Source organism: Nyctereutes procyonoides, unplaced genomic scaffold, assembly GCF_905146905.1.
Source record: "Nyctereutes procyonoides isolate TBG_1078 unplaced genomic scaffold, NYPRO_anot_genome, whole genome shotgun sequence".
Lineage (NCBI taxonomy): Eukaryota > Metazoa > Chordata > Mammalia > Carnivora > Canidae > Nyctereutes > Nyctereutes procyonoides.
Genome location: NW_026575049.1, coordinates 52,916,584 through 52,943,111, shown reverse-complemented (window position 1 = coordinate 52,943,111; position 26,528 = coordinate 52,916,584). Strand labels below are relative to the sequence as shown.

The following is a 26,528-nucleotide window of genomic DNA, read 5'->3' as shown; positions in this document are numbered from 1 at the left end:
AAAAACATGGGGTCCCTGGGTGACTTAGTTGTTTAAGAATCTCCTTTTGGCTCCTTGGTCTTGGTCCTTGTTAGGCTCCCTGCTCTGCAGGGGGTCTGCTTCTCCCTCCCCTACCCCCTCCACTCCCCCTCTCATGCTCTCTCTCTCAAGTAAATAAAATCTTTTTTTAAAAAAAAGGTAAAACAAATAGCTATTGAGTAACATGTATAGCTGCTGTACACATGGGAGATACCCAGTAACACTGAGTAACGCTCCAAAATGGCCCAAGACACCACCTTAAATAACATTTCCAGTTAAAGAGGAAAGCAAATGTTGAGAGGTAGGGGACACTGGTTATGGGAAGTTGCCAGGAAAAGCACAGTCAATAGGGCTATGGTTGTTAGGCAGCTTTAAGTCATTACCTTCTCTATTGCCAAGAGTTTCTGGAGATTTAGTCTTCCTTCTCTGCGGAGTACAGGGAGAGAGACAACCTTACAAATGGAGATTTTCCCTTACAAATATAAATATATCTTACAAAAAGGCTAACTTCTACTCTGTTTTCAGAGCTTTTCCTATGTCTGCTGTTTCTTAAAAATAATCAGTCTAAACGAATCCTTCTGTCAAAAAGATATATTTTAGGGGTGGCAAATTCTACCCTCCTTCAACGTAATTGCATATGTAAAGCATTCAGTTCGTGCCCAGCCCTTGGGAGGCATAACACCAAATGGAAGCAGAAGAAAAGAAACAACTTGCTCAAAGCTACCACTAGAATCCAGTAGTAACTTCACTCAGTATTCTTTACATTGTGCCAATGCCACCCCATCCTTGTGGAATAGATGCCTGACTCAGCAGATAACAGCAATTGTCACATTTTCACTGTGATTTGAATTCACAAATGCTTCAAATTGTCAGAGAATGATAAGAACCACCTCTAGTGGCTATCCAGTACAAGGGTAGTTCCCTCTGACAATCTGTCCCTATCTTCTGCTTGAATGCATCAATTTGGGACTTTTTAACTATTTGATAAACTTGATTACCTTAATCTCATTCACCTGTAATTTTACCTTAGTTTGTGCCCTTTCATCCTGGGTTTGCTGAAAAAAAAAAAAAAAAAAAGCTCCTCCATGACTCATTAGGTGAAAAAAATCAATAAATATATGCATGTATATACAACCCACTATGAACCATCAACTTTCCTGGCAGCCAAGTCTCATGACTGGCTTTCGTGAAGATGATCATTAATTAACATTTCTAAGATCTTTTTCAGCTATATTACCATTAAGCCAAATCTCTAATATTGTGCACTTATAAATTACAAATTTATGTTTTAAATCTTAAGTGTAAAATTTTTACGGTTATCTCTGGCAGATGATATTTTGCTTACAATGACCAGTTCTGATTGGTTGGTATCTTTAATTTTTTAAGTGAATTTGGACTAGGAGGGAGTTTCATTAAAAATAATATTTAAAAAAATAAAAATAAAAATAATATTTTTATCAAAGTAGTCATCTTAAATAGGAATCAGGAAGTGGAGGGGGCAAGGACAGGGTGCCTCAAGATGGGCCACTTTGTCATGAACATTATTTTGAGTAAAAAGCAATAGAAACCCAGCAGATTCAGGAAAAGTTCTTTTCCTCCCCATCAACTACCTGCCTGGGTCAGCTGAGAAAAGAACTATTAATGGAGATTCCTCTTTACCTAAGAAACTCATCTGTGTAACAGTGCAGGCTTTGTTTTCCAAACAGATAAGATACCTTCCTGCTAATGGTCTTTTCCCCTTTGTCTCCTCAGATCCCTACCCTCCCTTTCCTTAGCTCATCTTTGGAATTTCCATGGCTCTGCTGATTTTCCAAATATATGAAACTAAATTTAATTTTCTCCTCTTAATCTGTCTCCTGTCAATTTGATTGTAAGTTCAGCTAGAAGGACCCTAAAGGACAGAAAAAAATTCTTCCTCCCAGACAAAAATATTGAAAGATCTTATGTAGAGATTTAACTATCTATATATAGACATTAGTATAGTTATAGATATATGCATTGATTTATCTATGAAGATCTATATATGTATATATAGTTATTCATTTTAGTGATGAACTCTAACCACTACTTGTATTTTGATATTTTTTTAATATATGTTATACCACCTTTTTAATGCATATTTTGAGAAAGTTTTGTTTATGTAATTTTAATAATAATAAACTTTTTTTCTTGGGAGTTCTTTCAAATTTAATTCTCTTAATATTAATTTTCAATTTTGGGGTCATTTCATAAAATAAGAGATATGCCTCCTGATACTTTTATCAAAGCTATGGATTATGGGGCAGCTGGGTGGCTCATTTGGTTAAGTTTCTGCCTTCAGTTTAGGTCAGGATCCCAGAGTTCTGGGATCAAGCCCCATAGGAGGCTCTCAGTGGGGAGTCTGTTTCTCCCTGTCCCCCTCAACCCTCCTTCCTCCCTCTCTGTCTCCTCCTCAAATAAATTAATAAAATCCTAAAAAACAAAAAGGCTATTGATTAAACTCTTGACCAGTCCAGGGAACAATATGATAAGGTTGGTTATGGGTATTCTAAGTGAGAGAGGTGTGAATGGGATAGGGGTGATGGGAGGCAACTCTTACGCAGTGTAAGAAAGAGCTTGGAAAGTTTCCTAGAAAGGGAATAAGCTGTGGTAGAAATCAAAGTGGTGGTAACATACAGCTCAGAAAAAGAAATATGAAAATGGCATCTTGCCACAGCTGGTTTACTCACTGACAATGCTGGTTTGAGGTATAAGCCACATGCCACCAACATTGCTGGGTAGCATGAATGCATGAGTTTCCTTGGCTTAATGTAGAAGTCACTAAAACTTCTGAGATTTTTTGCTTTCAAATACTTGCTACCAGTACTGAATTAAGGGAGTCATTTGAGTAACTTAACTATGTTGTGGTTTGTAAAATATTTGATTTATTAGGTTCTAACATGAGACGATTTAACACTGAGTTGGGAACTCCATTGTTAACTGTGTGTACAAGAATAGTGTGCAATCTCTAAACTGCCCAAAGCAATGCAAACATTGCTTTACTTGTGCATTGATGCACAGACTGGAATGGAGAGGCATTTCTTAAGGTTTTGCATGGAAACAAGCCCATATTTTTAAATGGGAAAATTGGAGAAGAATTGATTATTTTCACCCTCAGTGTTCCTTGGGGGTGCTTGGATTAAACTGAAGTGTTTACTGTTAAATGTGTGAAGTATATATATAGTCAAGTATTTATATTTTAAAGTGTTAGGAGAGTTCTTGCAAAGGTAAGTAGACTGATCTTTTAAACTAGATGGTTTCTCTAAATAGATGTACTTTACAGAATTTTATTTGTTTTTGAAGTAGAGGAGGTGGCTCAAAAGACATTGATTGGAATGCTGTTCCAAGATTAAGGGCTGGATGTTAGAAATTGCCAAGTGCTGAATGAGTAAGGAGCAGGTGGGACAGACCTGGGTCAGGGGAGGAATCAGAGGAAACAGGCCACGTGTGTGAGTGGAAAAAATGACATAGGACAGGGTCATGTGTGGCTCTAAAAGTGAAAATAACTTTTGAAAGGTATCGGACAAAGAAAAGGAAGATAGTATGAAGGTCATAGAATTAAAGAGAATGTTAGCTAATAAGTACAGTTTCCAGGTCTGAGGTGAAGTTGAGGCTTTTCTATGAAAAATGATGGCCCATAGACCTAAGGAATTTAGTAAAAAATGGAAATAACAATCAGTTTTAAGGGGACTTTGAACAATGTATTTTGGAGATAACACAATTTTATTTATTTGACAGAGAGAGAAAGAGTGTAGGGGAAGCATCAGGCAGAGGGAGAGAGAGAAGCAGGCTGCCTATGGGGGAGGGAACCTCAAGGGGGGGGGGGGCTCTATCCCAGGACCTAAGATCCTGACCTGAGCCAAAGGCAGACGCTTAACCGAATGAGCCATCCAGGCGCCCCACGACAGTTTTTTAAGTCCTCATAATTTTACTGTGTGCCAGTAGGAAGCAAACCAAATACCTATTTTTTTAAAAGCTATATCTCACTGAGAGAAGTCTATTCTGAGAAAGTTGGAAGTGTGACAAAAGTCAGTTGTCTAGGCAAATAAAACATGCAGAAGTGGGCTCACGTGGAACTGGCTTTGACAAGAAAGTTCTCAGAAGGGTAGACGACCAGCTGCCATTTCCCAACTGGTCTTTTTGTAGTACTTTGGCCTTGTGGTGAGAAACTACCAGGAAAAGATTTGCTTACGTAGAATTCCAGCAACATGAACTACCAGAGCTGAAACAACCCATAAAATATCTTCCTGCCCAAGACTTTCAGTTTTGTGGTTAAGGAGAGAAACACTGTAAGAGATTTGTGCGATGTATAAGATGGGTTATTTTCGGGAAGTACCAGGACCTATTTTCTTCCCACTCTCAACCCAGTTTTCTTTTGTCAGGATTATTCCTTCTGAGAGAGGAAAAGAACATCAGTGTAGAAGGTGTAGCCAGTATTCAATTGAAAGTGATGCTTAAAATCTTGTTTGTTTGGGGCCTAGGAAATATCAGACTATTTGGGTGACCGTGGATCCTTTTTCCTCTCACTGTTAGCAGATTTTCTCTTTTTTTTGGTTCCCTCTGCTGTTTTTATTATTATTACTCTTCACCTTGTGCTAGCTGGTGGTGGTGAATCTGAATGGGAAACAGGCTGGTGATAGGTTCCAAATACCTCCCTGAATTTTCCTGGTATAGTTCAATACTGAATGATCACACACTAGACTACCTTCTGTCCTAGTTTTTTCTTCTCTACAGAAATATTTGCATGAGAAGTCTTAACCTGAGCTTCGAAGTTTTATGCCCAAGGGGTGGAAAAAAATTTCCTTCTACCCATCTATATTCTTTGGCTGGTCTGCTATCCATTTGACATAAGACAGGTTAACAGGATAAAAAAAAAAGATTAATTTCAGACATAAGGGAGCCCCGTAAAAATATGAGACCCAGAAAATAATTAAAACTTATATAACATCCTGAGACAAGGAAAGGGGAGGAAGACCTTTCCCAGGAAAGCAAGAGGAGATGTTTAGAAACCATAGGTTGCCCTGTTACACAAATGAGTCTTGTGGGGGTTAAGGGCAGGTTTAGGCATGAACATTATCTTAAGTTAAAAGCAATCAAAATCCAGCAGATTCAGGTAAATCCCTTTATCTCCCCCTCAACCGTCTGTACCAAGAAGGAAGCTATTATTAGAGAGTCCCCTTGACCTAAGAACCTTACCTACATAACAGGACACCTTTGCTTTCCAAACATCTCCTTTCACCTTCCTGCTAATGGTCTTCTCCCCTTTGTTATCCTCAAAACTTCTGCCCCTCTCCTTAGCTCAAAAAAAGCATCTTATTGATGCTTATTATCGGAATGCCTTACTGTCTTTGAAAGTTCCATGTCTGTGTGGATTCCCTAGTTATTACACTATTACATTTGATTTTATCCTGTTAATCTGTCTCCTGTCATTTTGATTCTAAGAACGCTAGAAGGACCTTGAAAGAAATCCATCCTCTCCAACAGTTTCTTAGGCAAAAAGGTATCTCTATTCATAGCTGTCTTCCTGCTGCAATGCCCCCTTTTCATTATAAAATTAGGCAGTTGAGGGGTAGGTAAAAAATGTTCATGAATCTTCTGTGTTTTGATGGCCTTTAGCTCAAAATAATCCTTATGCCGAAGAGAAATATTTTTGGATAGCAAAATCTGCTCCCTTTTAAGGTAAGTCCAGACTCATACTGTTAAAATATAAACTGAGGCATATTAAAAATTTTAAGTGTATATTTGAACAAAAATCTATTGGAATCGAGCTATACCAAACCAGAAGTGGTTAGGAGTGTTCTACCATCAACATCAAAGGGAAAGACTTAGAGAAGTTGTAGAAACAAAGGAAGGAAATTATTTTATTAGTTCCAACTTAAAACTTAACTTGCTGTTAATGTTTGGTTATCCTTAGGTTTTAGTTTCTTAACTTTGAGGTGTTTACAGGTATAGGTTTTGGTTTGCTAAAGTAAGCCACCATGGCATTATAGCCACCTCAGTGTAATGGCCTTCTTGCTTAATTAATTTAATAATACTCATTTGCCCCACAATCTGATTGCCCTGAAAGAATCCATAAAATTAGGAAAATGAATAGTACCTACCCTCAAGTCACTTATGACTTGAGGATGTGTGCGTGACAGTGGGAACATTTCTAAGGAAAAGCAAGTGAATGCAAATAAGTAAGCTAAGTACTGTGGGGATAAGAAAAATCTTGAGTAGGAGAAAAGGTATAGTGAACCTAGGGCAGTTGAAGTCTTCCTAAAGGAAAATTATCTCTACATTAGCCAGACCTTTGGGGCATTACCTATAAAAGTTATGACTCTCCACTAGAATAAAGATCCAGGGGCCCCTGGGTGACTCAATAGGTTAATCATCTCCCTTCAGGTCAGGTCATAATCCCAGGCTCCTGAGATCCAGCCCTGCATCCGGCTCCCTGCTCAGCGGGGAGTCTGCTTCTCTCTCTGCCCCTTTCCCTGCTTGTGCTTGCTCTCTCTTTCTGTATAAATAAATAAATAAATAAATAAATTATCTTAAAATCAAAAAAAGAGAGAATAAAGATCCAGAAACAACTAACTGACTTCCACAGTAAGTCAGCCTTCACACTTCCTAGCCCCTTCCCATCCAGAATTGGATCAGAACTGGTCTGCCCACGGAGAGCCTATATAGCTGAGCTTTTCCTTCTCTGTTGGATTTATGTGACAAATCACTGCCTTGGGAGAAAAGATGCCAATCCAAGAGGAAAAGCTTCTTGGACATAGACTATTTGAGGTCTGGCATGTTGCATGTACTTAACATCCAGGAAAAATAAGTGATGATGCCCAGGAGGAAAGTTTTCTCCTTGTTTTCCTGTTTTCCCCTTTGAAGCAGGGCAGTCAGGTTTGGGCTTTTTTATTTTTTCTCATATCTACTTGTATAGATTTCCCTCTCATGATCCAAGATAATTCACAACTAATCTATAAAAATCTTGATAGGTTTTCAAAGACTGTTGATACTTAAATTCTATTTGCTATTTCTCACCTCGTGACTCAATATAGCATAAGAAAATCAATCTCATTTCAAAATTAAAACTGTGATAAGTTTTTTTTTTTTAAGATTTTATTTACTTATTCATGAAAGACACTCAGAAAGAGCAGAGACACAGGCAGAGAGGGAACAGGCTCCAGGTAGGGAGCCTGTTGCTGGGCTCAGTCCCAGGACTGGGAGACCACACCCTGAGCCAAAGGCAGACATTCAACTTCTACTTGAGCCACCCAGGCATCCCTAAAACTGTGATGAGTTTTTAAAGATAAATCAATACAATGAGGAAGTAATATAGTTAAAAAAATTCATTTGACAAGAAGATATGGAGAGTGCCTACTATGCATCAGGCTTTAGGTAACTAGTGATAAGAGTTTCTGACCTTCAATGAACTATAAGATTTGAAGGGCTTTTGTGTAACTTCCTTTTTAGTTCTGGTCAGAGATAAAGCCACTCTGCTCAGCCTATACTGAAAACCAAACCAGTCTTCTCAGACTTTGCTTAAGATAAATCCCACTTTAATGGGAGATAAGGTAAATCTCCATGCAAACATAGAGAATCAACTATGTGTTGCCTTTCCTAAACTCTAAGCTTTACTCTATGGAAATGTAGGGTGGTATGGACTCTGAAGAGCCCACTCCTCAGAAATTACCTCAGATTCAAACTTGGTTGGTCAAGAGTTTAAATAACTTTTCTGTCTGGCCTCCTCTCTGGTATCTGTAGGATCTTGCACTAGCCTGAAGACTCATCCTAAGTCATCCCTATAGGACATAGCTCTGGCTCTAGAGCTTAGAATCTTTGAACCTCCGATTGGCAGAAGTTCCTCTGATTAGTTGATCTACAATCGAGCATTTTTGCTATTGATTGATAAAAGTCAAGGAGGTTGGTACTACCATTAGATTAATAAGCTCAGCTCCTTCACCTTACCTTTAAAACTAATATCTGAGCTGGTTTCTCTTGATGGGCATTACTCTCTGGACCATCACTCTGTGTTACCCTAGTTCTTTTACCCAGCCAAAAAGCAGATTTTCCTCCTGACCAAAAGCTCAAGGCCCCTTTAGACCTCTCACTAAATTCCAGTTTCTGCTTGTCAATTTCTCCACAAAACTAACAAGACTAGCATGCCCTAAGCACAGTGAATTATCGCAATCTTCTCCAAATACTCTTCAGTAATTAGTTCTTCAAGAGTTGTCTTCTCCCCCTTCTCTTGTGACCCACTCCTCCATATATAACATAGGATGTAACCCCTCAGAATGCTGTCATGATGATAGAATACCACTTCACTCATAAATTAACAATAGTAGTCCACTAATGCAAAAAGGACACATTTCTATCATAAATGTATAAAACGCTGTGTTATTCTGTATGTTTTCTTAATGTTCGTATGTGTCTCTTCAACTTGAACTTCTTGAGGTTAGGACTATTCCATTCATTCAATGTTGGCTGCGTATCTGTTATGTTCCAGACATTATCCTACATGCTGGGTATACAAGTAAGACATATCCATGAAGAGCTCTTTATCCAGTGAGTAAAATAAGATATAAATAAATAATCAGAATACTACTGCCATGATGGAGGAAGTACAACATCCAGTAGTGACCTGCATGAGAGAATGATTGATTCTGGCTCTATTTCTTTACAGGGCCTAAAGTAATACCTTATGTGTATTAGGCTTACAAGAAATATTTATTGGAGATGATAATATGGCATAAGTAGACATTCAGAGAAGAGAGGAAGTAGAAAATAGCCTTTCTTAGAATTGAGAAACATATCAAGCTTTGTGATAGTAAAAATGCTACTCAATAATGGGTAGCTTTTATTATTAATACAAACAATCACTCACAGTTATAAATTGCTACCATTTATTGAGTGCACATTATATATTGGCCACTATGCTATGTACTTTGCACATGGCACATTATTCAACCTTTATACATTCCCTAGTGGTTGGACATTTTTCCTACTTATGGATGAGAAAACAGTCTCAGATAGGAAATGGCTGAATCAGAATTATAACTCTGTCTTTCAAATTTCTCTGCTTACCCACTCTACTATTTTTAAAATTTTATTTAACTTTATTTAAATTCAATTAAGTAACATAGAGTGTATTATTAGTGTCAGAGGTAGAGTTCAATGATTCATCATTTGTATATAACAACCAGCGCTCATTACATCACATACTTTTCTTAATGCCCATCACCTAGTTGCCTCATCCAACCACATACCTCCTCTCCCACTGTACTATTATTACCAATCCAAAATTGGGGCTAAAAATGTCAAAATGTATCCAAGATAACTTATTATTTGAAACAATTATACCAAACATTAGGCCCATTTTGACAGTTGGGATAGTCATGATATGTTATTCAGTATAATTAGTAAACTTAATGTTAAATGTCTTAGAGGGGTAAACACACATATACACATAAACATACAAAGACACAGACACAATTTTAGCATTATTTCCCAGCAGTGTGGAATGCTGAATACTTGATACTTGAGTAAACTTGCATGCAGTATCCCGTTTTTTTTTTTTTTTAGCTGTTAACAAATTTTATAATGGTAAAGTGGCAAAACATAAAACAAGAGGTTTTTTTTAAAGATTTTATTTATTTATTTGTGAGAGACACAGAGAGAGGCAGGGACATAGGCAGAGGGAGAAGCAGGGTCCCTGTGGGGAACCCAAAGTGGGACTCGATCCCAGGACCCCAGGGTCACAACCTGAGCCAAAGGTTCAGGTTCAGCCACTGAGCCACCCAGGCATCTCAAAACCAGGGTTTAAAATTGAAAACAGTACTTGGACTTTTAATGAAAAGCTTAAAAAAACATTTCTTGGAAGTACTTTCAGAGGCATTTCATCAGTTAAGATTTACACTTCATTTTAGATAAAGATTTTCTTCATATTGGATATTATCCTAGTCAGTTACACTTCCATTTCTTCATTTATTGTTTTTGTGAATCTGTGATCAGGACCGTTACAATAAAACTCGTCACTACTTATAACTGTTTGCTGGGAACATAATCTTATTCTCAAAGGGTTAGGCTATAAACAAGGATTAGTGTCACTAAACACAATATGATAGAATCGGGTGTTTAAAATGAGTTACAAATGTTCTAGAGACTTACAATAAAGCATGCATTTAATAAAGAATTAAGCAAGTCTGTTATTGTTTAGTTACACTGTTTGTGAAAATTTCCTCCTTTTCTACACTCCCTATTTTTTTTTCCAAATTGCACATTAATATTAGATTGCTTTGGTATGTATTGCCTTAATCAGAAAAGCATATGAACTAAAGCCAGCTGTGGGACTGCAGAGCATCTCAAAGATGCTATAAAGGGGACATAAACAAGACATTAGACCTCTTATTCTCGCTCTCTCTCTTTTTTATTGCCTAGCTCAGTGGTCTGTTTTATGGCCATGGTGCTCTGCCTAGCAGTCAATATTCTACCTGCAAGCTAGGCTGATTCTCAGGGAGGTAGAAAAATCTTTGACTGTGGAGTTGTACACAATAGAGTTTCTCTGTTTCACTGTTGTTTTTCCCTGTCTCTAATATTCATTTTTCAATCCCCATTTTTCTAGCCCTTCTAGGCAAGCATTCCTAAGTAAGTATATATGTGTCAGGGATAGAAAATTGTGTGTGTCAAGGAAAGAAAGTGAGTGCATTGACTCCTTGGGGATTTGACTTGGGTCACCCCATGTGTGAACCAAAGGGTCACTTTTGAAAGTCATCCTGACAATCTGGTTTCTATACCCCTCTCTTTGCCCTTCCTCTGAATTATGCCTTTCTCAGTCTTTCTTTTCTTATTTGTCCTTTTTCTTGTTTCTGTTTCTCTCCTCTCTTCAAACTCATTACAGTATGGACATTTCTTCTTTTAACTGAGAGTTATTAGAACTTAATGAATGTCTGTCTCATGACAAATATTCTATGTGACAGATACACTGCTCGGACTACACCTACGGGCAGGGCAGGGTCAGTCCTCTCTCTGGAGGATATGGAAAAATATACATTAAACAGATGATCCCACAAATTAGTGTAAAATTACATAAGTGAGAGAAAAGTCCTAGAAGCAGTAGGTGTATAAAGTAAGGGAAACATATCAGAACATAATTTACTCTAACTATGGGGTCAGGGAAGGTTTCTGTCTGAAAGTTGTATGGTCTACTCTCGAATTCCAGTCTTCCTTTTACAAATTTCAAATTCACAATATTTTTTCAGAATAAACTGCTTTGTTTTATTTATGAAATTAGGAAATATTTATATTTTTCTCCCTCTTACTGTTCATTATTAAAATGAAAATATTTATATTTAATATAATTCAACTTATATTCAAATTATTATATTCAATGAATATCAGCATCTACCTATAGAAATTTCTCTTGGGATTAATATATAAGCATATATGCCAGGTAAAGACACCCAAAAGAAGAAAGGCCAGCTATTAGCCCAGAACTCCATTCTTTTAGGAGGCAGGCTTATTGACAAATGAATATTTACATGGCTAATCTTGCACATCAGTTACTAAATATCTATATTGCATAATTGTCTTCTCCTTTATATTTGCTTCATCTAGCCTGGTTTTAATTGACTCTTGAGACCAAGATTTCATGACTTTTGGCAGATATCCAGAATCAGAGCTGAATGATATTGTCACTGAACTTGAACAATTAAAAAGAAAAATCCTGATCACAGTTGACTCTTCCTTTTATTTTTATACTTTACAGAGCTGCAATCCCCTTCTTTCCTGTTTCCACTGCCTTCATTTGGAATTGACACAAATATTCTGATTCAAACACCATATTCCTTCCTTATAAATTTGTCTTTCTAAAATGTGCATGACTTCTCTTAGATTTTTTTCTTACCGCATTTATTCACTTACATATTTCATAAATGTGTAATGACAATGACATGTGTGAGCAAGGGGTGCCTGGGTGGCTCAATCGAATGAGCATCTGCCTTCAGCTCAGGTCATGATCCCAGGGTCCTGAGATCAGGCTCCCTGCTCAGTGAGGAGTCTGCTTCTCTGCCATTCCCCCCTGCTTGTGGTCTCTGGCTCTCTCTGGCTCTCTGTCAGTTAAATCAAAATCTTTTTAAAAAAATAGAAAAAAGAATGTGTAAGCAAAAGACAGAACATAAACTGAATTGATAAGATCAGGAGATTTGGAGATAGGAACTGAGATCTCAGTTTAATGTCTACTATTAACCTGTTCTGCCTTTTGATAAATTAGGAAACCATCTAATATTTAGCATAATGGTACTTTGGAGGTCAACTAGTCCCAACTTTTCACTTTAATAATGTGAAAACTGAAGCCCAGAGAAGTTGTGTGACTTCTTAAGGGTCACATAAAAATCCATTCATCTTTTTTCAGGATTTATGCTCCTTATCTATCAGTTGAGATTGGAATTGTTATTAGATCATTTTTAAAGACTACTTCAGCTCTAAATATCTGTGATTCTAAACTCTATATCAAACTGTCCAGATCCCAAGGTAACAAAGTGGGTACTGTGTCAGTCAGGCAGAAATTATCTTTATATCTACTCTTGGTCTTTTCATGAATGTTTCCCTTGCAGGTACACCTTATTTTTATTAATTAATTTTATTAATTATTAATAAAATAATTATTATTAATTATTTTCAGTTAACTGAAAATGTAAGGTAAATCAATCAGCTCATTTCTTCATGAACAGCAAAGAATAGGGGAACTTTTTTTCTCTCCAATATCAAGTTGTTATAAAAAAACTACAGCATCAAAACCCAATAAACCCACACTTCATCAATGTTTGAACAAATCCATCAGCACAATCTGGGTAGATTAAACACATTGTAAGATTAAAGGAATATTCTTTGGGAGGTTTTCTGTAACTTCCATCTTTTTTTTTTTTCATCTGCTTTGAATTTTGATGGAGTAGCAAGTCTTAGAACTACGCTCGATGGAATATGACTGGAGACAAAAAAATTTTTTCACTGCCTAAACCACTAAATTTTTTAAGTTTTCATCAAAATTTATTCCTTTTCTTTCAGACATATATAGTAGGAAATATTCGTGTGCTATTTATATAAGTCTTTTAGAAGCTTCAAATGGAATTTCTAAATGTATTTTCTGTAGGTATTAATGAAATAATAAAAATCATTCTAGTTTTTTTTAAGATTTTTATTTATTTATTCATGAGAGATACAGAGAGAGAGTGAGAGAGGCAAAGACACAGACAGAGGGAGAAGCAGGTTCTCTGCAAGGAGCCTAATGTGGGACTCGATCCTGGACCTCGGGATCACGCCCTGAGCCGAAGGTAGAGACCCCCAACCACTGAGCCATTCAGGCGCTCCTGATTCTAGTTTTCATCATTTATTTTACATTCTCCTCTCTGCAATATAGAGTTTTATATACTCAAATATTTAATTAATATTGAATTGCAGAGTGCAGTTTTATCCTAATATATTACTATCTACAAAATTCTAATTTCCTTTCTATAAAAATTTAATATTTTTTCCCATCTTATTTCATTAATCTTAGATGATGTCTAGGGTTGTTATATTATCTTATGAAATAAACTTTTTTTTAGTGGTGTTTTTCCTCCCACAGGACTTTGAAGCTAAGGCCTTGCTCTAGCCAACATCCTCTGGACTGTATGCAATAGGAGTTCCAAAGGAGTCAGGAGCTAACTGGAGGATATTTCATGTTCTAGAATCAGGACTATATAATCCTATTTCAAGGGCTGTTGATTAGTTTGTTTATTATTCTCTGTAAAGCTTTTAACCTCGGAGCCTGAAAGTTTTCCTTAAAAAATAAAAAAATAAAAAATATGAACATATATAAATATAAAAATATATAAATATTATATATATATATATATATATATATATATATATATATATATATATATATTTAGAGAGGGTATGAGAGGGAAATGGAGAGGGAAAGAATATTTAGCAGGCTCCACGCCCAGTTCAGAGCCGATGTGGGGCTTTTTTTTTTTTAATTTTATTTATTCATTCATGAGAGACAGAGAGAGGGAGAGAGCGAGAGGCAGAGACACAGGCAGAGGGAGAAACAGGCTCCACGCAAGGAGCCTGACGTGGAACTCGATCCCGGGTCTCCAGCATCACACCCCAGGCCGAAGGCAAGCGCTAAACCGCTGAGCCACAGAGGGATCCCCACGATATGGGGCTTAATCTCACAACCCTGAGATCATGACCTGAGCCAAAATCAAAAGTCGGATACTTAACCAACTGAGCCACCCAGGCACCTCTTAAAAAGTATAGTAACTGTTTTCTTTTTCATTTGTACCCTTAGATCAACCATCCCTCTTATATCCTATGGTAGTTTTAATTTCTTCTTCCAACTTTTTATTGTAATGAGAAATTATATTATGTTACACTTAGCTGTCTTGGAGCTTTCCTGCACTTAAGCTCTGCAGTTTTCAGTATACTTTATTTATTAATTTAATCTTTCTGTTTGCCAAATTTCCAACTTAAGCTTCCTTTCACATGCAAAGAAATTTAAAAATACTGGTTGTTACTTTTTTTTCTATGTTTTATAATCAGTAGATATGCTAAGAGCATATAATTTCAAGATTAAGAGCTTTGGAATTAAATAGACTAGCACTCAAATTCCAACTCAAAGACATACCACCTGTGTAAACTTTGGCAAGGTACACTTGAAAGTTTCTCAGAAAATCGGCATCTTCATGTATAAAATGGTAGTAATAATAGCTAGTTATTAGAAATCAAATATAGAGTACCCAGTTGGCTCAGTTGGTTAAGCATCTGCCTTTGGCTCAGGTCATGATCCCAGAGTCTTGGGATCAAGCCCTGCCTTGGGCTTTCTGCTCAGCAGGAAGTCTGCTTCTTCCTCCCCTCTGCTGTGCTCTCTTTCTCTCAAATAGATAAATAAAATCTTAAAAAAGATATCAAAAAGTAAAAATCAAGTTTAATTCTAGAATCACATGAAGTGGTGTTGGAAAATATCCGGCTGGTATTTGGCACAGAGTAAGAGTTGGGTAATGATTTTGGTTGTTTTTTAATCACTAACCCAATGAACTAAGCCTGGTAGGAATATATGTCATTAGCAATGTCAATTATTCAAAGGCTAGCATGCAATCTCCCCTTAATAATAATAATGTTAAACTGAGGTATATTAAAATATGTTTAGAATGGCATCCAATATATCTTGAGTGCAAGTGTATTTATAGAAACCATATCTAGTTACTTCCACTGAGATATAAACAAGTTTTGTACCCACAAAATTGCACTTATTTTTAGGCCACTGGTGTCAACAGCTACCTCTTCAAAGAAATTATTTCTTTTGATCCATTTAGTAACTTGATCCCAGCTGCATAAAAACAGACTTGCAGTATTTCATTTTTCTACAGACTGCTGATGGCTGCATTCCATAACTTAAGAAATCTGTCAAAAGGAAGCCTCTGAAACTCAAAAGCTTCACAGAAACTTGTTGCATTTGCTTGTATCCAAAGTGGGATTATTTGTAATTCACAAAATATGGATTTTAAGAATATAGCTTCAAAATTTTGAATATGATTCTTAACTCTACATCATTTACGACTATTAAAACTTTCATAATGAGGGTGTCTGGGTGGCTTAGTCCATTGAGCGTCTGCCTTCAACTCAGGTCAGGATCTCAGGGTCCTGGGATCCAGTCCTATGTTGGGCTCCCTGCTCAGTGGAGAGTCTGCTTCTTCCTCTCCCTATGCAGCTCCCCCTGTTTGTGCTCTCTCTCTCAAATAAATAAACTCTTTTTAAAAATTTAAAAACGAAACTTTCATAATATGAAGGTACCATACAATCAGCGATTACATAGTTTTCCAGTGACTTTAACATTTTCTCTTTTGTCACATGGTGTCAATCACTAAAATAAAGAGAATGTGCCCAGGAATGCCAGGTGCTTATGTGTGTTGCAATGGATAATAGTAGCCTTAGCAAAAACTATTTGTTATAATAGTGAATGCCTGACCGCTTGGCAAAAACTCCCCAATGCTTCCACTCGCATCTGAGTTTATTTATAGGGGTTGGCAGTTCTGTGTGGGATTTTAGTGCTTTATTTTTATCATTTAATTTTAATCACAGAATATATCAATCAAAAATAAAGAGAAGAGATGAGTTAAGAGAATCCAAAGGAATTCATCACCCAATTCTAATAGTTATCTTACAGGCCAGTACTGTTTTATCTATAATGTCAACCATTTCCATTTCTACCCTCCCAAAAGATTATTTTGAAGCAAATCCAGGGCATGACTTCCTTTACCTGCACATATTTCCGTTGGAATGTCTAAAAACATATGGATTTAAAACAAAAACAAATGATCACAATAACTTTGGTACTGTTGTGACGGTACAAGACTAGAATCATCTTGAACACTGTCCATCTGGGACTCTCTCTCAGGACTCTCAGAGAATGATACAAAATGGGTGCCTAAATTCTTTCAGTTTAGAACTTTCTAAAAAAATTGAATTAGAGCACCTAGCATTGACCAGAGGCCTAAGTAAAATCTCCCTCACAAATCTGAATCTTTATCATTGAACTTTTTTCCATCTTTCTGCAAGTAAGAGTATGAGGACTAGGGAAGTCATGAGTTCACATAACCACTTAGCTGCCGGGAGTAGAAGAGGAATATTAGCAATTTCCAGCCTGATCCCAGGGCCTTCATCTACTGACATGGGAGGCAAAAAAAAAGACTTTGGACCTGAGTCTTCTTCCCAGCATGCTGTATCTCACCAGAGGCCAGTCAGAGGAGGATATATCATAAAGAAGACTATATATTTACACTTCTCGCTCACGACCCAAAAGTGCACATTTACATTGTTAAGGGATTAGAATAAAGTGGAGATTTGCTAGAAATTCGATTACTTGGATCTTTGTGGTACAGTACTACCCAGAGTGTGTTTTGAGCAACATTGGTGTTGTTTTCAAAAAGGGAGGGTCTTGGAGCCTGGGATCATACAGAAGCAGTTATGGCATGGGATATGTTTGAAATGTACTTAGCTATAGGTATCTTATCTTCATAGAGCATTTGGTAGATTAGTGTTCCTTACAGGTATTTAGGGAATGTTGGTGTAAAAATCAATATAGGAAAGGGGGAAGCAGTTGAGGGTCTGTCTTTGGCTTAAGGCGTATTCCCGGAGTCCCCGGATCGAGTCCCACATTGGGCTCCCTGCATGGAGACTGCTTCTCCCTCTGTGTCTCTGCCTCTCTCTCTCTCTCTCTCTCTCTCTCTGTATCTCTCATGAATAAATAAATAAAATCTTAAAAAAAATAAATCAATTTAGTGATGCCCTTAAAAAAAATAAAAGGAATGGGAAAAGGGACTGAATTTTTCATTTTGTCCATTTATTAGGTTTAGGTTATTTGCATGATTATCACTATAGTCCTGAAGTTTGGGCTGTCAGTATACATTGAGAGAAACTATTCTTTGGAAACTTTAAAAGAAATAGCCAAAGGTGCACGTGGGTGGCGTAATCTGTTAGGTGTCTGCCTTGGGCTCAGGTCATGATCCCAGAGTCCTAGGATCCAGTCCCACATGGGACTTTCTGCTCAGTGAAGGGTCTGCTTCTTTCTCTGCCCCTTACCCTGCTCAGTCTCTCTCTCAAATAAATAAATAAAATCATAAAAAAACAGTACCTGGAGAAAACTTTTCTGACACTTGAAATGGAAAAGCTTTATACTCCAAGCCATCATTACTCTTTTTCTTTTATAAATCTGAGGTGTTTTGTTCTTTGTTTCTAACTCAGCTTGTGGAAAACCTGGTAGATTTTTCATATAAAATAAGAGTGTGTAATGTTTCTCTTTTGGATATTTCAAATGTTTCATTTGAGTGCACATCATTATATTAAAATAGGAAATGTAGCTATCTAGAGTTGGTCTGAATGGCCAAGTGCATGTCTCTTGCTGTGTTTTATTTTAGATGAGAAACTTCTAGGAAAGGCATTAGCCCCTGATCTTCCCAGTTAGACAGTAAAATACTATGATCCTCCTGGGGGGAAAAATAAAAAGGCAAAATACTCACCAGAAAGAGGTAGTCATGGATAGTTAGATCACAAGTGGAACATTGTTTCCAGTTTTAGGTTATATGCTTATTACAGAAAATTACAGCACAAGCTGAAATGTGTTCCTTCCAGTTCTGCATGTCGATGAGTCTAAAAAGGCAACTAGAATAGTGAGAGATCTTAGCTCTTCTGACAAGAGAACTACGTTCAAGGGAATGTAATAGTTATCTTCTAATATTTGAAAAGGCATTCTGAGTAAGCAGAAATGGCTTCAATTTATGTGGCTCCAAAAGGCAGTATTTGGACCTCTACGTGAAAATATAAGAAGTAAAGTGTATGGAGCTATGAATATCTTTCTAATGACTACAGCTTTGAACCATGCTAATATGAGAGATGGTAGGTTATTAATATCTGAAGATCCCAGGTAGAGGTTGCATGCTATCCAACAGAATTATTATCTAAGGCTGATATTGACTATACATTTGGATTATATAACTTTCAACTTTTTTTTTCTTCTTTAGTTTTAAAAATATTGTATTAATTTCATTTCCAACAGTGACTGTCCCAGCTACATTGAGGAATATTTTGGGAGTCTGATAAAATTATGGGTCCTCTCTCCATAAAAATGCACAGATATGCACACACTATTTGCACACACAATTTGAAGATTCTTGGTTTCCCTCAAGCTTATTCATGGATGCCAAGATAAGAATCTAGTCTGTAATTTAATTAACTTTGCCACTCTGAGTAAATCACGTAACCCAGTTAGGTCACAGAACCATCATAATTAAAGTGTCGTGATTACATGATGTGTGATGTAAATAGATCCTTCCATTCTCAAAAAAAATAAAATAAAATATTTGATTTTATTAGCAACTCTTGAATATAAGACACATTCTCAGGAGGGAATAGAAACAGAGAGCAGGGGTCTTTTTACAATTCAAAAAACTGAATCCTGAAGAATAGAGGCAATAAAGCCTCATTTCCCTATGGCTTGGACATAAACAACATGTTCTCAAGTCAGTTTCCAATTTCGACTTTTGGTTATTTGTAATAATAAAATAAGAGCACAGAAGGTTTGTGTGGGAGTTAGACCTGAGTGGAAGAGGAGGAATGCTTTTTGTAATAAAAGACAATTGAAAAGCATGGGTGACTGGATGAGTCCATTTTACAGCTCATCAACACTGCCCTTAATTGGCAGGGATCATTGCTGAGTTTATCCATGTGAAGTAATTATATATACAAACATGCAAACATACATGTGCTTATAGAAATGGAAATTATTTTCTTTAAATCAATTTTAAGAAGGGAAATAGAGATCAATATAGTCTTATAATACAGATTTGTTTTGTGCTAGTTGTTTGTGGTATTGTCTATCTTCAGCTCACACAAGACTGTCTTTGGTAGCACTCAGTCCATCAAAATAAAGGAATTTCTGAATAACCCCTCCATCTGTGCTTCCCACTCATAAATTCATCATTTTTTTTCTTTTTTCCCTGTTCTTTCTCCTTCACCTTTCTCTTTCTTCTTCTTATCATAAATGATTATTTATGGGGTATTCTAGGAAGTGCCTAGTGCTATAGAAAAAAAATTAAAAGGAGATACAAAGAACCATCTGGGCAGGACATCAACCCTCAAGGCATTTACTATATCTAGTGGCAGACAGAGGACACCCTGAGCAAATCAGCATTTCTTTGTTTCTCATAAATACATACGGACATGCCAGAAAGCATTATCTTAAAAGCAGTACTAGATATTTACAAGCACCTGCTCTGTTCCAGGCCTTTGGCTGGCAAATATTTGTAAGCACTAGTTTTCTTCAGTCCTTTGATAAGAATGCAGATTCTCAAGCACATTCCCCAAAATTCAGTAAATCCAGGGTGAAGTACAATTTAATTTAATTTTTATTTTATTTTATTATTTTTTATTCATGAGAGACACACAGAGAGAGAGAGGCAGAGACACAGGCAGAGGGAGAAGCAGGCTCCCTGCAGGGAACCCAATGTGCAACTTGATCCCAGGACCCGGGGATCATGACCTGAGCCAAAGGAAGACGCTCCACCATTAAGCCACCCAGATGTCCCTGAAGTACAATTTTAAATTGTGGTTTCACATGAAAGTACTGTAAGTGGGCAACAGACTGCATTTTTTAAAGAAAAACCTACTTATGAAATGGGGAATCAAAGCAGTTTATGACATGGACCTACTAATGTGGCTGCAGTATAGCTGGATAGACAATGTACACAAGGATGTGGAAAGCAGTACCTGGTGGCTGGAATCATGTCACATAAATGGCACCAATAATAAGTGAACAGAGTAGAAGGATGGATAGGGAGTCTTTTCGGAAGAGTTAGAAAATGAGGAGAGTCTTCAATAAATAAATATCTTTTCTCAAGAGGTATGTTTATCTCTGCCCATTAACCATGGTCCTTACTCATTTTGTGTCTCCCTTTTAGTCTTTTATCTGCATTCTTGAATTTGCTCAGTTCACACCACAGCCTCCTCTCCAGCGATTCAGTGATCCTCCCCCATTTTCCTTCACTACGGTACTGGGAGGTTATGATCGTGATTGGTCTGTGTACTTTTAGGAAGCGTCAGCTCACAGAAATGGGTGGGAGGAGATGCTCATCACCACTTCAAGAAGCAAATCCTGTGGGAGCTATGGGTCAGTGGTTATTTCAGTATCCCCTACTATAGAAATGCCAATTCGCTTCAGATAGGTGGGTGTTTGAGACCATAGGCAATGTTGTGGAGGGAAATTATAGTCCCAAATCATAAAGAACATAAAAAACTGGCTACTTTTTCAAATAAAAAGTAAGGTAGATGCGCATCGATTCTAACAGAAGATGAAAGACAAGTAACATCTTGCTATTTTCATTTATTTGAACCTATTTATTTGGAATTGCAGGATGTGTTTAACATTTTGCAAGATCTGTGCAGGTGATGTGGCACAAAAGGACAATAATTCAAGTTTAATTTCAGTATTAATAAAACTCTTTATACTCATGATCAAATAGAGTACATATAGGAAACATAGAAATTCATCGTTTGGATGGTATAGTCTAATTGCAGGAGAGTCCAATGGGAAACACATAGAAAATACATAATATATAATGAGCTAATCTGTTTGTTTCATTTCTTTTACATGTGTCTTCATTCCCTCTTGTCTGCAGTTGCTGTGATTTCTTCACTACCCATCTTTTTCTCAGCTCATTATGACCTTACCCTTCTATGTTTTCCAATGAGATCTCATTGGTTCTCTTCCCCTTAGATTATTTATTTTTAGGCTTCCAAACTGGGAGACATACAGTCTTAGTTTCTTAATGTTAGGACTATTTTATATGTCTTATATGTATTATAATATTTCTCTCTCTTACCCCTTCTGGAAGAACATGGAACACATTTCCCTGGAGCTAAAGACATATGATTGAAAATACATAAGATAGTAAACGTAAGTCTACTTTCCTGTGGATAGTTATCTGGTGCCCCAAAAGGCAGATATACTTGCCTGGCCAGGGTATATGCAAATACATCAGGGGGTGGATTTGTGTTCTTTCTCTACATAGGAATCTACTCTTGGTTTCCTTGGCTGACAATTAGATTTAAAGTTTTATTTATCATTTCTCACAAGCTTCATCATCTGCTTATCCAAGGAAAGACTTATAGGCAAGATTCCAGGACAAGGGAATAAATCAGAAATTCCCTTGTGGGAATGCAGATTAGTTCTAAATCCCCAGTTTTTAGGCAATTCTTTCTAGAACCTTCACTTCAGTTATTTGAGCACTAATATCTTCTTCCTAATGAATGTGTTTCCAGCCATTGGCCCTTCCTCTAGTTACAAAGTCAATATAGAATAAATTCAATATGAAAACTCTAAAAGTATTTAAGGATGTCTGTAATTACCTCCCCTCATCTCTGCCATACTTGCCTGAATATGGCTCCTCTGAGTATCTGGTCATTCTTCTGTTTGTCAGTGTATTTTTATATTTTATATAAAACAACTATATATATATAGTTGTTGTTGTTGTTAAGTAAACTTTATGTCCAACGTGGGGCTCAAGTTCAGACCCCAAGATTAAGAGTCACATGCTCCATGGACTGAGCCAGTCAGCTGCCCCTCAATGTGTTTTTTTTTTTTTAATGGGGTAACCAAGGACGCTTGAGTGGCTCAGTGGTTGAGCATCTGCCTTTGGCTCAGGGCATGATCCTGGAGTTCTGGGATCGAGTCCTGCATTGGGTTCCTTGCATGGAGCCTGCTTCTCCTCCATCTGCCTGTGTCTCTGCCTCTCTCTGCCTCTCATGAATAAATAAATAAAAATCTTAATATATATATATATATATATTATATATATATATATTTAAAAATGGGGTACCCAGCATGTCAAACTGTACCTTATATGTATCTTAGGTAAAGTTCAGATAAATGAACTGCATGCTTGATTTTAGTTCATGCAAGTGTCTTTTTAATAGTTATATCAAATTATTAATCATTCTCTACTATTAGATTTTTGTTGTGACAATCCCCTAGTCCTTCTTTATACTAATGACAACATAATCAGGTTTCCCTCATCCTGTGTTTATACTATTTATTTTCTCAAACCTACATGCAGGATTTTACATTTTACTTGTTCATTTTTCCTGCTCTGAAGCATATGGGAGTCTGATGAAGAGGATGCCCTGCCAGTTGAAGATGTGTTTTATGAACTCTATTATAATTTAAACAACCTTCGCTCCTCTGTTGGCCCTCTGGAATCTTCCTAGATAATTTTTTTTAAGATTTTATTTATTGATTGACGCAAGACACACAGAGAGAGAGAGGCAGAGACATAGGCAGAGGGAGAAGCAGGCTCCACGCAGGGGGCCCGATATGGGACTCGATCCCGGGACTTCAGGATCATGCCTTGGGCCGAAGGCAGGCGCTCAACCACTGAGCCACCCAGGCGTCCTCCTAGATAATTTTTATTTGCATTTGCATGAACATGTGTGCAGAAGAAAAAAACAAATTCCAGCTTCGAATTCCTATCTGTACCTTTGAGGACTGTAGGAAGCAGTGAGACAGAGATTCTTTGGTAGGTAATATAACTATTGATCTTATGCCACAGTGGTTTTCTGGCTGCCCTAGTCAACAACTTGTTGCTTGTGTGCATTTAATCATGGTGTGGTACCCAAGAGTTAGGGCAATTGAAACTCTTTAAACAGACAGGTAATTGCATGTGTGCATCAAAGTTGGTAGTGGCCTTGAAGAATGACAGAATATTAAATGCAAGGGAATTGTTTGGATCAATATTTGTTTCTTAAGAACTTCATAAACAGCATTTGCCAAATAGGTGGTAAGCACCTGGTCAATAAGCATGTCTGAATTGTGTGCATTGCTGCTGTAAGACTCTTGAGTATGGAGCTGTATTAGGTGAAGTAAGAACACTCCTTCAGCTCCAATTGGATTCCATCTATAGGGAAAGTTCTATAAGTCACAAATACATATCATCCTTTCATGCATTTTAAGAGTGTATTGGGATCAGCCTCACCAGAAATAAGGAGCCCATAAGTCCAAAGACTCATTTCCTCAACTAGAACCAAGCCCCTAAATGCTTCTTTCTGTATGAGCCCAGGGCCTGGTATAGTTCCTGATATAGAATATATGCTTGATAAATATGTGTTGGATAAATAACATTTTTAGATATATTGAGGAAGCAACAGAGAAATAAATATATGCCAGCTTACTCACACTTCAATGCATTACCTGGGAAGATGAGTTTATTACTGATAAGCCTAACCCACTTCAGAGACCCCTGGCTGTGTGTGTCTTCTGCAGACTCTAATTCCCTAATTCTAAGAAATGAAATATTCTCTTTTTTCCTGGCACACTCAGGGAGATGAGAAAAAAAAAAAAAGCATTCTTTACTAAATGGCATTTTCTTCTTGTTTAAGGGCATTGGATAGACTTATTTCCCAATTATCATCTTTAATGGGCCCCTGTATTAAAGCAGTGCATGTGGTTTCGGAGAAACTTGACTTTCTACAGTGCATGTGGTTTTGGAGAAACCCAAGGCATTTTCTGACTCCTTAATATTAGTACTGGGGCAGTTATGTCACCTACTTTCCTTAAGGATAAATGACTCTCCTAGACCCCAGAGTGGCTGGATGACTTACTCATATAAGTAATCATCCTTCCAATATATCAGTTATGTGTTAGGTATACATTTAGCCTCCAAAAACTGATAACCTGACTTACATTAGTTTATTTTTCAAATCTAGAACGAAGTCCAGAGTTAGGTGGCATGGGGCTAGTGTAACTCCTGCAGAAAAACATGCAGTATTTTGGCTCCTTCTGTTTTCTTCTTTCTCTATCCTCACAATGTCACTTTGACCCCATGGTCTCAGAATGGGTATTTCCCATAGGCATTGAATCTGCATCTAGGGCAGGAAGAATAAGGTGTGGCAAAAGCCTAAAGGGATATGCTTTCGCATTGACTTTTGTGTGCAGTTCCTGAAAATTAACTGGATCACAAGGACACTCTGACTATAAGGGGGTTGGAGAAAGCAAGTATTTTTAGTGGGGCATATTGTCATCCTCTGTACTTTATTTTTCCCTCTCCCCCAAAAACAACTGGTTCAATTTTCCAGAGAAAAGGCAAAATAGATATTGAACACAAAATTCAAAGTATCTGCTACAGCTACTTTTCTAGATTGATAGCTTGATCTGTAAGCCAAGGATCTGGGCTGCCCCCCAAAAACCCATAATTGAGCAGTCACTGATTTTTAAAATGAATCCTGGTATTCCTATATAGATACTGACTAGTGAGTCATGGGAAACCATGGGATTCTTTAGTGCTAGATTTGAATTTTGCTACAAATCATATTTTTATACTATCTGGGAAAACACAACATAGTATTCATTCTGTGACCTGTCAGCAATCCAAGTCTTGCTTTTATTTTGTATTGTTTTTGTTTTGTTTTATTTTGTTTTTTTTTTAAATCCCTAGTCCTAGAAGCCCAGTGGGTTAAAATTTAATTGGCCCAACTAACTAGTTTTTATCAATTTATTATTGGATTGAGTAATTTGCATTGAGTGAAAATATCATTCATCCCTCCAAATCCCATTTATCTCAGCTATACTGAACTACTTCAACCTTTATCTAAGGTTATTTGGTTGCAACAGACAAATCATGTTCTGCTGGGTTATAATAGATCTGTATTCTTCTTCTAATTTGGTTTCTGTGTATCTAGTTTTCAATCCCTTTAATTTTCATAAATAATTTCCTAGATACAGTAGACTATCCCACCAAATTTAGAAAATATTATTCCAGTTATATATATATATATATATAACAGAAAAATATCTTCTATGTTAATATACTTGTTCTCTTGCTCTTAATGTCTCTATAGGCTGTTGAGTTTTGAAAAATGCCTTAATAGCATTCTATTTTGACAAACTGGAGAAACAGAAAGAGAGAGAGAGAGAGAGAGAGAGAGAGAGAGAGAGAAGGACGGGCAATTAAAATAAAAGCTAGAACCCTGTCCATTAATCAACCACTGTCCTCAGGTGTCTTAACTATATGAAGGGTAGGATGCTAGGCAGATAAAATTGGACAACTAAGTTGAAATAAATTATAAGGTTTTATCACAACTTTACTGTTTAGTTATGGGGTTTTTGTTCTTAATTATATGACATGACAGTTTTTAGCATAGCAAATATGCAACTCCCTTAAACATGACTCCTTATAAGCAATAAACCTCAAATAAGGGGAGGGAATCTGTGAAAATAAGCTCATGAGTTTCCTTCCCTACATTTTATACATGGAACTATTATTTGCTCTTACTATTTAAAAGTATATGTTACTGTTCCTGCCATGTAAATGCATTTTAAATTAAGATTTTTACAGATATTCCAAGGTACAGTTTTGTGCTACAAATTTCCTCAAGTCAGAATGTAATACTGATAGCAGTGGTTAATATATTTTGTGAACCTAAAAGGTAAAGCAAACATTTGCTGAAATTTACATAGTTTTCAATTTTCTAATGCTAGCAAATGGGAGCTGTTTGAAAATAGAAATCACCTATATTTTTTTTCTAAGGAAAGAAAAGAAAAAAGCCTCTCATATCAGTTCAAATTCTTCCTTGTAAACTGAGTATCTTTAGCTTGTGTAGCAGTTTTGGGGTTTTTTTGTTTGTTTGTTTGTTTTTTCTTTCTCTTTTTCTCTTTTTCTTTCTTCCCCCATGCTGTGTTAAGAGGCTTGCTTCAAGCAGTACAACATAAAGGAGGGCTTTTTTTTTTTTTCCTTCTCTCTCTCTCTTCTATAGATTGGCTGAGAGGATATGTGTTTGGGGGTCTCTTGCAGTTTCTCTAGAGACTATTCATGTATATTGAAAAAAAAATCAGTATTACTTGAAAAAATAACTAAAACTTTGATTTAACAGTACAAAAGAGGGTAGTGTCTAATCCTTCAAGTAGGAAATTGCTTTTCTTCATGATCCAT

At 36.8% G+C, this 26,528-nt stretch overlaps 1 protein-coding gene across 5 annotated transcripts in view; it reads left to right on the top strand.

Annotated features, from left to right (window-relative positions):
* NRXN1 (neurexin 1) overlaps positions 1-26,528 on the top strand; it is a 703,336-nt gene that overhangs the window by 238,427 nt on the left and 438,381 nt on the right. The window lies entirely within an intron of this gene.